The sequence below is a fragment of the Caloenas nicobarica genome, chromosome 14, assembly GCF_036013445.1.
Source record: "Caloenas nicobarica isolate bCalNic1 chromosome 14, bCalNic1.hap1, whole genome shotgun sequence".
Lineage (NCBI taxonomy): Eukaryota > Metazoa > Chordata > Aves > Columbiformes > Columbidae > Caloenas > Caloenas nicobarica.
The window spans coordinates 6,030,892-6,043,177 of NC_088258.1; the positions used below are offsets into that span (position 1 = coordinate 6,030,892).

Genomic DNA, 12,286 nt, shown 5'->3' on the forward strand with positions numbered 1-12,286 from the left:
CAACAGGGCTTTAGGCTTTGTCGCTGTATTTCCTGCGCCGAGGTGTCGCTGCAGGGAGGTGACGGCTCTCAGCTCCCTCGGCCACGTTGGGCCCTGCTAATTGCAGCTGAGCAGGGCAGATACAAGTGTGCAAGAGCTGACATGCAAAAATGTATACGAAACAAAATAGTTTGGGAATGTTTATCCAGTTGGAGTCTTTAGGAGCTATAACTCTTTCATTTCACGTATGTAAAAATGAAAACGTACCGTATGAAAGGAGAAAATTTCATTTTGAGATATATTGTTGGAAGGAACACGTGCCTGAAACTTAGAAATTTATAGGCTGAGAAGTTCCACAATGGATTTAAATTGCTGTTACTTTGGGCAAGTAGCAAAGTTTGGCTTAAAACTGCCAACATGAACCATATTTCCTGTCATGAAAGTTGTCAAGAGTGTTTGATGAATCAGATTATTATCTTACATTTCCAGTTGTATCCCAAGTCTGATCATACCAAGATCGGGGTGTAGAGGTACAAAAAAAAAAAAAAAAAAAAAGGTAAACATTTTTAAGGCCAGGAAGAGTATGAATCATGCTGCTGTTTATAACTTGAAAGTTGGAATTTCTCATGAATTTGCACCTCTTATTGTTACGGATTCCTGGTTGGTCATGTGCCATGGGAGATAGGTCAGTGCTTCAAAACTGGTTTGGAATTTTTGGAGTCAATTAATAGAAGTTTTTAAGGCTCAATGACAGATTTTATGAAAGCATTAAATAAAGGCAGAATTCATTCAGAGAATCTGGAAGAATCTTGTGCAGGAAGTGCAATGCTATCTTTGCTATCTTGAAAGAAAACTAGATGCTGACTTCCCGGCTTCTCGAACTTTACAGTGTTCCCCGTTCACCTTGGCTTGACATTTCAGTAACCAGCTGCCAGCATCACTGCCAGGAGGTCAGCTCCCATTTCCACCCTGTGGCCTACCAGTATGATTTTAGCTGCTGGTATTCCAAGGGAAAGTACTCATTTCTAAAGAAAGCTTAAAAAAGAAATAGAAAAAATGAGAAATTCTCTTTGTCAAACTTGATTTTTTTTTTTTTTTCTTTTGGAGATTGCAATTTTATTTAAAATGTTTTAGGAAACATCTTGACTTCTAATGATAGCTGCAATGTCTCATGTTACGGTAGAATCTTTATTTTAATTTTGATTTTAGTTTGATTTTTCTGTTTTTAAGTATGTTGTATTGTTTGCAAGTAAAAAGAAATATGCAACTTTTCTGTTGCCGTTCAAACAAAGAATTCTGACATCTTAGCTTTTTTTCCAGAATAGTTACATTTTTAAAATAAATTCTTGAAAATCAGAATTTCCCTTGAGATGGACCTTCCATTTGCTGCTATTCTCTCTCTTCTCTCCTTTTTTTTCTGCTGAGCATAAACTACTTCACTCTCAAAGGTTCGCGATCTATTCCCACTCCAGCCATCATCCCGTGTGCGCTGTGGAAATGTTGACTCTTCTTTCACTAATAATTCAAACATTTACGTTTGACAGCCTGCATTTTCTAGGCAGCATCTCCAGTGCTTTTTGCTGTGCTGCTGTGTGCACCAAAGAAGCTGTTTGCTGTTCCTACCTTCAAACTTTCCTGTCTTTTGATCCTTGCAAAAATACATGATAACAAAACAGGTATGTGATAAACTTAATCCTGCTCCTATTGTGTAGGTCTATGCTTTCTTGTATTTAACATGTTATTCCATCTGTAATCGTCCGCTCTATTTTACACTTAACTTTAAAATTATGTGGGCAACTACCATTTTCTGTTGTGTTTGTACTTGCTTTTTCAGAGATGTAAAATGTAACTTCTGCATGTGAAGCTTGACTTTGAAACTAACATGAGTTGTAAATTCAATCCACATAAATTATAGTATTTATTTTATAAATATGCACGTGCTACTCATTTTTGAAATGGAGATTAATACGGCTTTAATTTAGGATAACTTGCTAGGTGCCATCATTCCAAAATAAGCAAACACCACCAACACCTTGTTTTGTGCTGCTTTTACAATGATATTTTTCAGTGTGGTCTGTTGAAATACAAACAGGCTTTATGGAGTATTTTTACTAAATAGTTGACAGGTTTTAATTTAGGGTCCTAAATCATAATTGTTTTTCAATTTTCTGCTCTGCCTCACAAAAGCATAATGAGGGCACACCTGATGCTATAAAAACCAGATGTCATTTCAGTGTTCCAGGACTGTGTGATAAATTCAGAGAGCTTAAGAGTTACTATCATAGACATGTAGTTATCAGGGAGCTCACAAGAACACAAAGCATGCAAAGCATTGCTCAATAAATAGAATTTGGGAATGGATTGCACTTTTAATTTCAGAGACTTTCAAAATACTGACAATATGGATGGAATTTTCCTAAAGGAACTGTCAGGAGACCATTTCCAACTGACAGTATATTCAAATTCTTTCTTCCTACCAGTGATGTTTAATGAGACAGCACTTCTTGCACTTGATTATTGTGATTGGAAGAGCAGCAAGCAGACCTGGAGGAGACCTACATGGTGTAATTCATGCCAGCTCCTAGAACCATTATTCCTTTATCTTTCTCCTTCACATGAAGCTTCTGAAAACAGGAGGTTTGGTGGGAACTGAGCTGTACGTGACACACAAGTGGAACTTTATGATACTTGTTTCTTTAAGCAGGTTCAGATCCTGCATACAGGTGTTCAAAGGTCTGTTCATGGAAATTATTCTATATTTACAAGAATAATCATTTCACAGGAAGTCATTGTCACAGTCTCAGTCATCCATCTCTGATTATCACAGGACATAGAGTCAAATGCAAAAATCTGTAACATCCATCAGATCCATTCCTTATTTTTTGTTAAGACGTTTGTCTTTTTGTAACCAAACTTAGGGTCCAATTCTCTGTCTCCCAAGTCCTATTGTAAAGCAAATCAAGTGGCAAGACACGCGTAGAGGTTTTTGACACCCTTATGCTCAATTGTCATGGTATGGACGTGCAAGACAGTCGAGGGGCTGCTCGCGTGTGGGTGTCGCGGTGAGTGTCTATTTTAGGGTTGTTGAATCATTAAATGAACACATTCTGCTAAAGAAAGGGATCCTGCCCACTCTCTTTTCTTGAGTTTCTCTTTTTGGGTCTCGTTCATCACAAATTGCAAATGGCATGCTCCTGCATATGTGTGCATGTGCAGTTGAATATTTAAATAGAGGTATGTATGGAGTACATTCTGGAGTATTTAACTTTTTTTAGATCTTAGCAAAGCAAAGTACAGTGCTACTAGTTCTGCTAAATAATAAATTAATGAATAGGAATTTGATGAGATGTGATTTTTTCTTTTAATCAAATGGAAGAACACAGAGAGTTTGAGGATATGTACCATGGCATTAATTCCCTGTAGCTACACATCCTGTTGAACTCTGGAGTTGACGCTAATGACAACTTGTTGATAAAGAGGAATGGGGTTTTTTTAAGTGGTTTTGATAGCTTTTTTATTTTTAACAAAAAAATTATTCTTAAGTAAAACATAAGGATTCCTATTTGAATCAAAAAGAAAACCACCTATCCTAGGGATTGATAACCCTTTATTTTTAATTTAATAATTAGTCTTCTGCTTCAATGTTCTTCCCACAGATGGGGCAAAATGTACCTTCTCCAACGGTATGCTTAATTATGTTCCGTTTTTGAGTCAGAATAGGTACATTACAGAGAAGCTGTCAGTTTGAGGCAGAACAAACTAAATATATCAGCTGAATGAATTCAGCACTGTGAACATGAACCACGCTGTAAATAAGAAAGGAGATACCTTGAAACTTTACGGTATTCAAGAAGTGGCAGATCATGTTCATTTGAAAGGGATGGCAACACTTTTCCACCAGTGCAGACGGAAGGATTATGATTCACCCAACTGGGACTATTCAGGTATTTAGCAGACCCTGATATTTGCCTTTTTATTGTTGAATTTGAGTATTTTTGGAACAGCCATTCAACTTGTTTTGTAGAATCCCAGATCTTTCCCTTCAGAAAGATTTAGATAGGTGAGATTAAAACAAAATGTTTCTCCTTCCACCTTTAAAAGCGTTTCATCTACTTTGCTGACTGTTACGAAACTGTATATACTATTTTCCAAAAGCTCTTTTACCAACATATATTGCTGGAAGGACAATTGGCACGAACTATTAGGACCCTTGACCATGGTGAAGACGTCCATTTGTTGTTGAGGACGAAGTACACCTGATGATATGAGACTATCAAGACTAGTAGCAATGTGAGAAGTAGTTTCTCATTGATCCTATTTTTGTATCCAACTCAGCAAAGCAACACAGGATTCTTCCAAATCTCTATCCTCTAAATGAAGAGTCTGTAGGACTGGGTCACTCTTTGGGGAATCTGCTTTAGTAACATTGGCATGATAGAAAAACTTTGACAAGTCTTGGCTTGTGGGATGACTGCTAGAATATCTGTATTTGGGCAAAACATCTTCTGAATAAGAAAACACATGGTACTTTTTTTCCTATGTTGTGTGTTTGAAAAAGAACACATTCCTTTAACAGTAAATGCTGTGGAAACTCATACCACTTAGCTTCTGAAAAAGGCATCGCTATGAACAAAAATACCCTGCACTCTGCTTTAAAGATAATATTTATATTTTCTGCTGAGAGAGTAATGGGGAGGAATATCATCTGAGCTTGAGAAGGTCGGTACGAGTGATGTGCAGTGTCTAAGTCTCACCTAAGCTTTCCTTGTTTGAAATTTGAAGTGAAGACTTCAGTGACTTCCTCTGCATGAGGATAAATTTAGCTCCAAGAGCATTGCAAAACAGACTTGTTGATTGGTGTGGGAGTGATTGCTGTGATTCCTGAACGATGAAGGTGTTGTTATTCCTGCAAAGGATCTGTGCAGGGGTGAGGCAAAACGTGGAACAGGTTTTGAAAACTGGAAAGTGAGGTGAAACTGGGGTCTGTGGATATGCCCCAAAACTCATACAGGGCCATCTTCCATTATGAATCACAACTTTGCTTTTTTAATTCTGAATTATTGTTCTTTAATTACATCTTCAGCTATAATTTCGCAACTATTCTATATGAAGGGTTCAAAACTGGACTGATAAAATCAGTGTAAAAACTTACTACTCTTTAAAAATAGCCTCAGTTATTTTCATAGCTTGATCAGAACAGTTCATGCTTTAAAAATGCTTAAACTTATGTGCAAAAATAACAGACCCTTACTTTTGGTCATGGAGGTGTTCTTCAGGTCATTCTTTAAGTGTGTGGATCATTTCCCTGTGATGTGAAAATAATAAAATCACCCTTAAAAGAGGTTGCCTTTTCCAAAGAAAGAGCAACGTTTGCACCTGCAGAAATACAGATGCACTTTCTGTCCCAAGTTCTTGCATTCTGTCTGGTGGCACTGGAATGGAGGAGACTCTGGGATGTCTCTTCTCTGCCGTCACAGTCATCCAGGCTGGGTTTGTACCGTACAGGTTTGGGATAATGAGGTGCCAAAACATCCCCTTGGGGGGTCCTGAGTGGAAGTGGAGGCATCCAGCCCCCCAGCTCGCTCTGGCAGTGAGCGTGTGTGTTCCTGTCAACATCTAAGGATGACCAGCACAGAGGGGACAAGCATGGTTGCGATTGCTCCATAGGCACCTATTTATTATCTGTCCCAGGGAATTCCCGCCATTGCTGGGAGAGAGACGTAGCTCTCCTCAATTTTGCTTGCCTTGCAAAAGAGAGGCTTTGATTTCACCCTTGGTGTCTCACTGACGTCTAGAGAAAGCATCAGAAGTTGGCCAAAACCTTGGGAAGGATGTCGTGATCTACAGCTGTGTGATCTGCACCTTTCCCATTTTTATATCTGTATAAAAACTGCATGCATTAGCGTAATGGCAGAATACACATATGCTGCATAAACCCGTGTCAGTCATTCCTAAACAACATGCCAGAAATCCCCCTTGGCTGTGTTAACAAGTAATTGCAAAGTTATTTTCGACAAAACAATCACACTAGTCCCCATGCATGCAAGTTGCTGTAATTCCTGGTACAGATCAGCACATGGAACTCGGTGCAAGTATGTACTGTATGTGGCTGCTATGGTGATTAAAATACATAAATAAAATAGATAAATGTGGACTGTATTAGAAATTCATTACTGGCAGTCTCTCAGATCGCAGTCAGCTCCAGCGCGCAGCGTCAGTCGCGTTTCCTTACTCCGACAGGCCCTCCTGGAGTTACGCAATGGCCCCGTCCTACCTTGTCAAACAGCAAATTCAACGCGAAAACAGTAAGCAAAGGGCTTCTGTGCATGTTTTATAGTTCAGGGAGGATTAGTGGCCCGACACCATTTTCAGATGAGACAAACTTAGTGTTCACTTGCCTGAGGTTAATGAGGTGGGACGTGGGGCAATCTACAGAGACTGAAAGAGAAAGATCTCGCTTTGATTTCAGACGCAGTACAGAGAATCATTAAAAGCGTGTTCTGCTTACCTGGGCTGGCGTGTCGCTCACGTGTTCCCTAACGTTTCAGCTGCTTTAGGATGCGGTTCGTGCCGATCTCAGACAGTCCTTCCCGCAGCTCCCGAGGTCCCCTCCGCCGGGGTGGACATCCCAGCCTGTACACCAGCTCTGCCTCAATCAGATCCCTGCTCTTCTTTCCCCTCTCACCTTTTAGCATTCTCCGACCGTAAAATCCATCCCTCGCCTGAAATGCAGAACGATGCACTTGTCCGATGAAGTTGTTTTTTTTTTTTTGCAGGCGGGATTCAAATTCCAAACAAGCCTTTCATTTCCTTCGCGCCTGGGGCAGAGCGAAGGCGGGGAGGCGAAGGAAAGCGCCGGCTGCCTTTAAATCCCCACCAGCGTCTTCCCCGCGCTGGAAGCGAAGTAGCTTGTCATGGTGATCTTCAGAGTTTAACTTTAGCGGGGGGAGGGAGAAAGTGGAAAGCAAACTGAATGCTGTAGTGGAGATTTCTCTCTTCCCCCACTGGGCCCCTTGCCGACTGTTTTTATTGATTTCAATCACTGGAGGCTAGCTGGCTCCCAGAAGAAACACTGTGTAATGTGTTCTTTCCTGGCTTTCATTAAAGAAACTCAATGCAGTGCGGTCACGCTGCCGAGCTCGCCTGGCAACCTGCCTACACCCTGTGGTACCTCTTTCATTGGAGGAGATCGAGCTCGTGGTTTGGGGTTGCTTTATTTATTTATTATTTTCTTTTTTTCCTTTTTTTTTCTTTTTTTTTCAATTTGCCAGCAAGGATTTCAAAACAGCCCGTGCTCTGCTTCTACCTCCTCTCGCAACCCAGAACCTTTTTAAGCTTTGGGAGGAATTGTCAGCACCCCTAAAGGGGACGACTTTAGTGGCAGTGAAAACGGCGAGTACTGCGACAGTCTCGTGCTCCTGCTATTAAAATTCCTCTGTGCGTTTTTGGGGAGGGGTTAAAAGGGCTGTGTGGAAGCCACAGGGATGTGGAGACAAATGATTTCCAAGGGGTTTCCTTTCTTTTTATTTATTTTTTTTTTTTTAATCCATCTTCTCCTGATTGGTCAATGTGGTTTAATTAAGGGTAAGAGAGTAAGCAAAATCTTTCAACAAATATGTGAAAATTCCTGGCAGTGCTGGAGTTGCAAATGAGGCAAAACTGCATTCCTCAAGCCCGCAGTTGTGGTGGTGGCTTAAATATTTCTGTTGTATTCAGGGCTGTGATACTGGTGGAGAAAAAAGAGAAATAAAATATGGTACTAATTTGTGCCTTAGAACTTAATCTGCTACAGTATGTATTTTATAGGAGCAAACAATCTATAAAGTGGAATTCAACAAGCTAGGTTCTGTAAATCGTATTGTCCTGTGTGCCTATAAATGCTTTCATTTAATTTAGTAAATTGTTCAATTTCTTCTCATTCAGCAGTTCCTAATGATAACACTTTATGTGCTCTTCAGAATTTGTTATAAATCTGTGAAACATGTAAAGATCACGTAGTTGGAAATTAAGCCCGGTTTCAAGTGGATAAAGGTGCCTCTATTCTAAATTACAGCTGCAAATTTAGGGTTCTACCCGATCACTTGTGCTTGTGAGATACTATAGCTATGTACGTAAGGGCACTTTAAAGAAATTCGTAAACATTTACTTGATCACTAACAATCCTTTCCTGGATCAGAAAGATAAAAAGCCTGTTCTTATTTAAATTTAGCTTCCTGCAGAACTTGTTTGAGGCTTTTCTGCCTGGGTTGCATCTACAGAAAACTTTCCAAATCAAGTTCATGTCAGTTATTTGCAGTGGTTTTGTTGTGAGGAGTTGAGATTCTAAAAACACCCTAGCCTTTATGAAAACTTTTTATTTCTTCTTTGAGCGATATAATTTAAAAAACAAACACACACTTCCTCTGTAAGTGCTACAGACACAATGTCAGGAGGTATACTTCTACCCATGTTACTTTTCAGTCAAAATTTGCTTTCTGTATGGTAAGGAAATTTCATATGCCATCTCTGGTCATACTTCTTCTTTTTATAAGGTGCTAAATGATAGAAAATAGTTGTTTAAATTCAATATGGCTGTGAGATATTTTATGCAAATTCTACAGCTGTAGCACAGTTCTTTGGCAAGGCTCAAATAGTAAATAATTTGTCAATCTTCCTTTTATGAACCTCACATCTAAGGATTTGCCAGTCTATCTTCTTTGTAGATTTTGAACCGTGTTTATAGATTCCACTTTTTGTTTCTAAGCTGGCAGACAGCCAGTTATTTATCTGGGTTCGTATGTATTGTGTAAGACAGAACATTTTGCGTGCTGATGTCACGCACAGGGCATTTTTGGGGCAAAAGGCCACCTGTAAGCAGAAGCCATTTCGTGATGGGTTGGCAGCTACTCGTCAGTTCTTAGTCAGTGAACAAAGCCTCTTTTGACATTTCTCTGTTATTAAAAGTTATGAAATAACATGAGTTTGATGAACAAACAAGGCGATACAATGTTCCTACTATGAAACGAGTCATATTGTCCATTTCCCCATCTTCTTCTTTGAAGTGCAAGAATTTGACACCCTCTTTACATGTTTGTCACTGTTAGTCAAGTTATAATTTATTCCTCTGAATTTCTGACGTTGCTTGCATTGTTGTTGTACAGGAAAGGATAAAAGTCCATTGGCTTCTGGAGGAGCTGGATTCACTGGTATTAATAAATAATGAAATTGGTGGTGTGGCTTGGTCTGTGGTTACTGCTATAGGTTTGGCAGCAAAGCCAAAGCCCCAAACAGGCAGAAAGTTCAGACCTGCACAGGCAAATCCCAGAGGCAAATTTGTAATAAATGCGTATTCGTTTCATTGTGGCAGCTCTTCAGAGTTTCAGACTCTGTGAATCTTATTCTGACAGACAACTGAGGATGCAAATGTAGGAGCTGTTGAAACGGTGAGAGCAAGGAGGAGAAACAGAAGTCTTTAGAAGATTTCTTCAGTTCTTCTGTATACCTATAAATCTGGAAACAAATTAAAAATTCTGCTCTGCTGGAACACAGCGTGCTGTTAATACCATCTTGGTACTGGTTGCCCAGCTATTATGGGGCACAGTCCCCTGGCAGAAGCAGCTCTTATGCAGTCTCTGAAAAACTGCACCTGTTTGCTTTTGCCACTCTTGCTGCAGAAAAAAAGGGACAGATACCTTAAAAAAATCCTGTCTTGGTAAATCTCGCTGCCTTTTTCAGCTTCTCTTGAAGTTATAGTTCTTCTCTGTTCTGAGTTGCTTAGCAGGACTGCTTTACACCGTTAAGTGCTTTACTTCAGTTTGATATGGCTCCTCTTTTATGATGGGTAAATTCATTTCTAAAGAACACTTACGAAATGTTTTAAATTTGTGCAATACTTCCACATTACAAAGAATGACGGAAAGCTTCAACTGGTATTTAAAACTGCTACAGCTGAAGCCTCCAGGTGTTTCAAATCAGATGTCTTAGACCCTTTACAGCATATTACTATGTTTACATACAAATCAGAAATTTGGGGACTGGCAGTGGTGTGTTGGCAGTCACAGCTCTTTGCGTGCAGATGGACATGGCACTGTATGAACTTCAGAAATTCACTTGGAGATGTCAGAGCTCGCGTCTCCACGCCCTGGCAGAGATGACATGAATTTTTACAAGCGCAAGTGTTAAAGATTTGGGGGCTGGTCTTTTATTCAAAATATGGCATCCAGTGGCAATATCCCCTTTTAGCACCTTTTCAGGCCTTCTGGAAAATTTCCAAGTGGAAGACTCCCACCTCCTTAATCACGAAAAACACTGGCTCTCCTCTGAATGTCATTTATTCAAGGGTACTGACCCAGCCTGACCTTGTTTAGATTGGGATCTAATGAGCCCACGATCCAAGGTGGTGTGGTAGCTCTCAGCAGGCTTTGCAAATAAGCAAGTGTTGTGTTTTTCTTTATGCATGTGGTTTAAATTTATCACATCAATAAACAAGTGTCTCACACGCTCAAATATGGACTTTACAATGTTGTAGTTAAGACTAATTGTAGCACTACAAATTGTGATGTCACTTTATAAATATAGAGGGAGACAACGTGGAATATTTATGACCTCGGAACAATGAAGTCCTGTTGGCTGGGGTTTTTTAACTTAAATAATGACACAATACTAAAACTTCTAATACGAATGGCTCACAAACTTTGGACACATCTTTCAGAAAATCAGTCACACTAATGGTTCAGGAAAGTAAAATTAAAAAATAAGGCTGATTTAAAGAAAGGAGAGATGCGTCAGTAGAGTATCATAAGAGAGATCGTCCCAGTGAAAAGAAATACAGCTAGGCTTTAAATTCCAGTGAAATGTTTGGTTTTGTTTTCTTTTCAGTCCCAGGCTTTGGAGAAGGTTGGTTTTGGTTGCGTTGTGTGTTTGTTGTTGTTTTAAAATTGTGATAAAACTATCCTCAGCTTCAGTGAGGAATATACCGCCAAATGTAGTTATTTTCTGAAGCACATACAACTTGAGACTTTCAAACTAAAAACCAGTCAAGGGCAGATTGTGGTACCTACCGCTCGATGGATCAAATCGACGCGGATGGACAGAAGTATAATTGCAACTAGAAAAGTCATTTGAGTGGTGAAGTTGCGAGCGCTTTTGTGGCCTGTGTGCTTGGAGGCCCAACAGGAAGCCCGATGGATCCCGTTTTTTTCCCTTGGAGGATGCCGAGGGCTGGGAGAAGGTGCCTCCAGCCCCAAATCCCGACTCTTTCACACCAGGGAAGCACCGGCCCCACGGGAGGACAACGCTCGGGTTTCAGACGGCCCACGGTACGGCAACCGCGATGCTGGAAACAAACGTCAGGGCTCGGTGTTTATGTTCGGACCTACAGGGAGGGAGCAATCTTTCTTGTTTTTAATGGAGCGGTCGGGGAGAGGGATAAAAAGCTTTTTGATAATACGAGGAATGCGGGGGGAAGGGAAGGTACAGAGATACGCGTTTACTGTAAATATGAAGAAGCAGAGGCCTCTTTATCAGACCGGCTCTAATGATGTGCCACAGTCACTTTATTTGAAAGCTTCATGGCTTGCAGAAAAGTAAACAAATTCACTACATTATTTTTAAAAGAAGATTAACTGTAGTTTGTCGTCTGTGGGACAGCTGCTGTAGTAATCTTTTACAAACACTTTATAAATGACCACCCTCAGTGTTTTCCTGGACTTTGTGCGGCTGGATTGTTATTTTAGTAAGTACCAGGGTGGCTTTTCAAATGAAAACGTTGTTTCCTGTATAACAATTACGTACCTACCTTCACCCTAAATATTATTTTGTTCTCAGCATGAGTTATAAAATGTCTTCTATACAAATGCAACGTATGTTGTGTTTTTGCATGTGTTTGCACAAGAATGCTGACTTTTCCATAAAAATAGCTAAAAAGTATTTTAAACAAAAAAGCAAACCCTCTTTACTGGCCTACTCCCATTTGTTCTAATTTCTGCTTTCTTGCCCTTTTTTGGTCTTTGAAAACAGAAAGATGAAAAGGTGAGTCAGAGTAAATTTAGAAGATACATGAATGACGCTGAGCAAATGTTTAGTCCTCAGCAGGTGTCTCTGGCAAGTAAGATTGTGTTCAAGTATTGACTTGTATAACCAGCCTTTGCCTGAATGTAGCAAGAATAATTTCATTTAGCATCACATCTGGATTTCTATTTGAAAGCACTTGACAAACACAAGTTGATATAACAGTAAGGATTTGTGAGTTTATAAAATGGTTTTAACCAATCTTTCCATAAAGCAGTTGATCTTCTTGTGCATTTGCGTTTCACTTATGGGTTCCTCA

At 39.8% G+C, this 12,286-nt stretch overlaps 2 protein-coding genes across 5 annotated transcripts in view; one reads left to right on the top strand and one right to left on the bottom strand.

The window, feature by feature from the left end:
• The window catches only part of GPR146 (G protein-coupled receptor 146), a 52,936-nt gene extending 45,834 nt beyond the window's left edge, over positions 1 to 7,102 (bottom strand). The window contains exon 1 of the mRNA XM_065644895.1: positions 6,488 to 7,102. The gene's annotated coding sequence lies outside the window, so the exon portion shown is untranslated. The remainder of the gene's footprint in view (positions 1 to 6,487) is intronic.
• The window catches only part of C14H7orf50 (chromosome 14 C7orf50 homolog), a 126,713-nt gene that overhangs the window by 89,034 nt on the left and 25,393 nt on the right, over positions 1 to 12,286 (top strand). The window contains exon 1 of one of the 4 annotated variants that reach the window (XM_065644901.1): positions 6,193 to 6,284. The exons of the other annotated variants lie outside the window; for them this stretch is intronic. The gene's annotated coding sequence lies outside the window, so the exon portion shown is untranslated. Of the gene's footprint in view, positions 1 to 6,192; positions 6,285 to 12,286 lie in introns of those variants that run through there. 4 annotated transcript variants of the gene reach the window in all.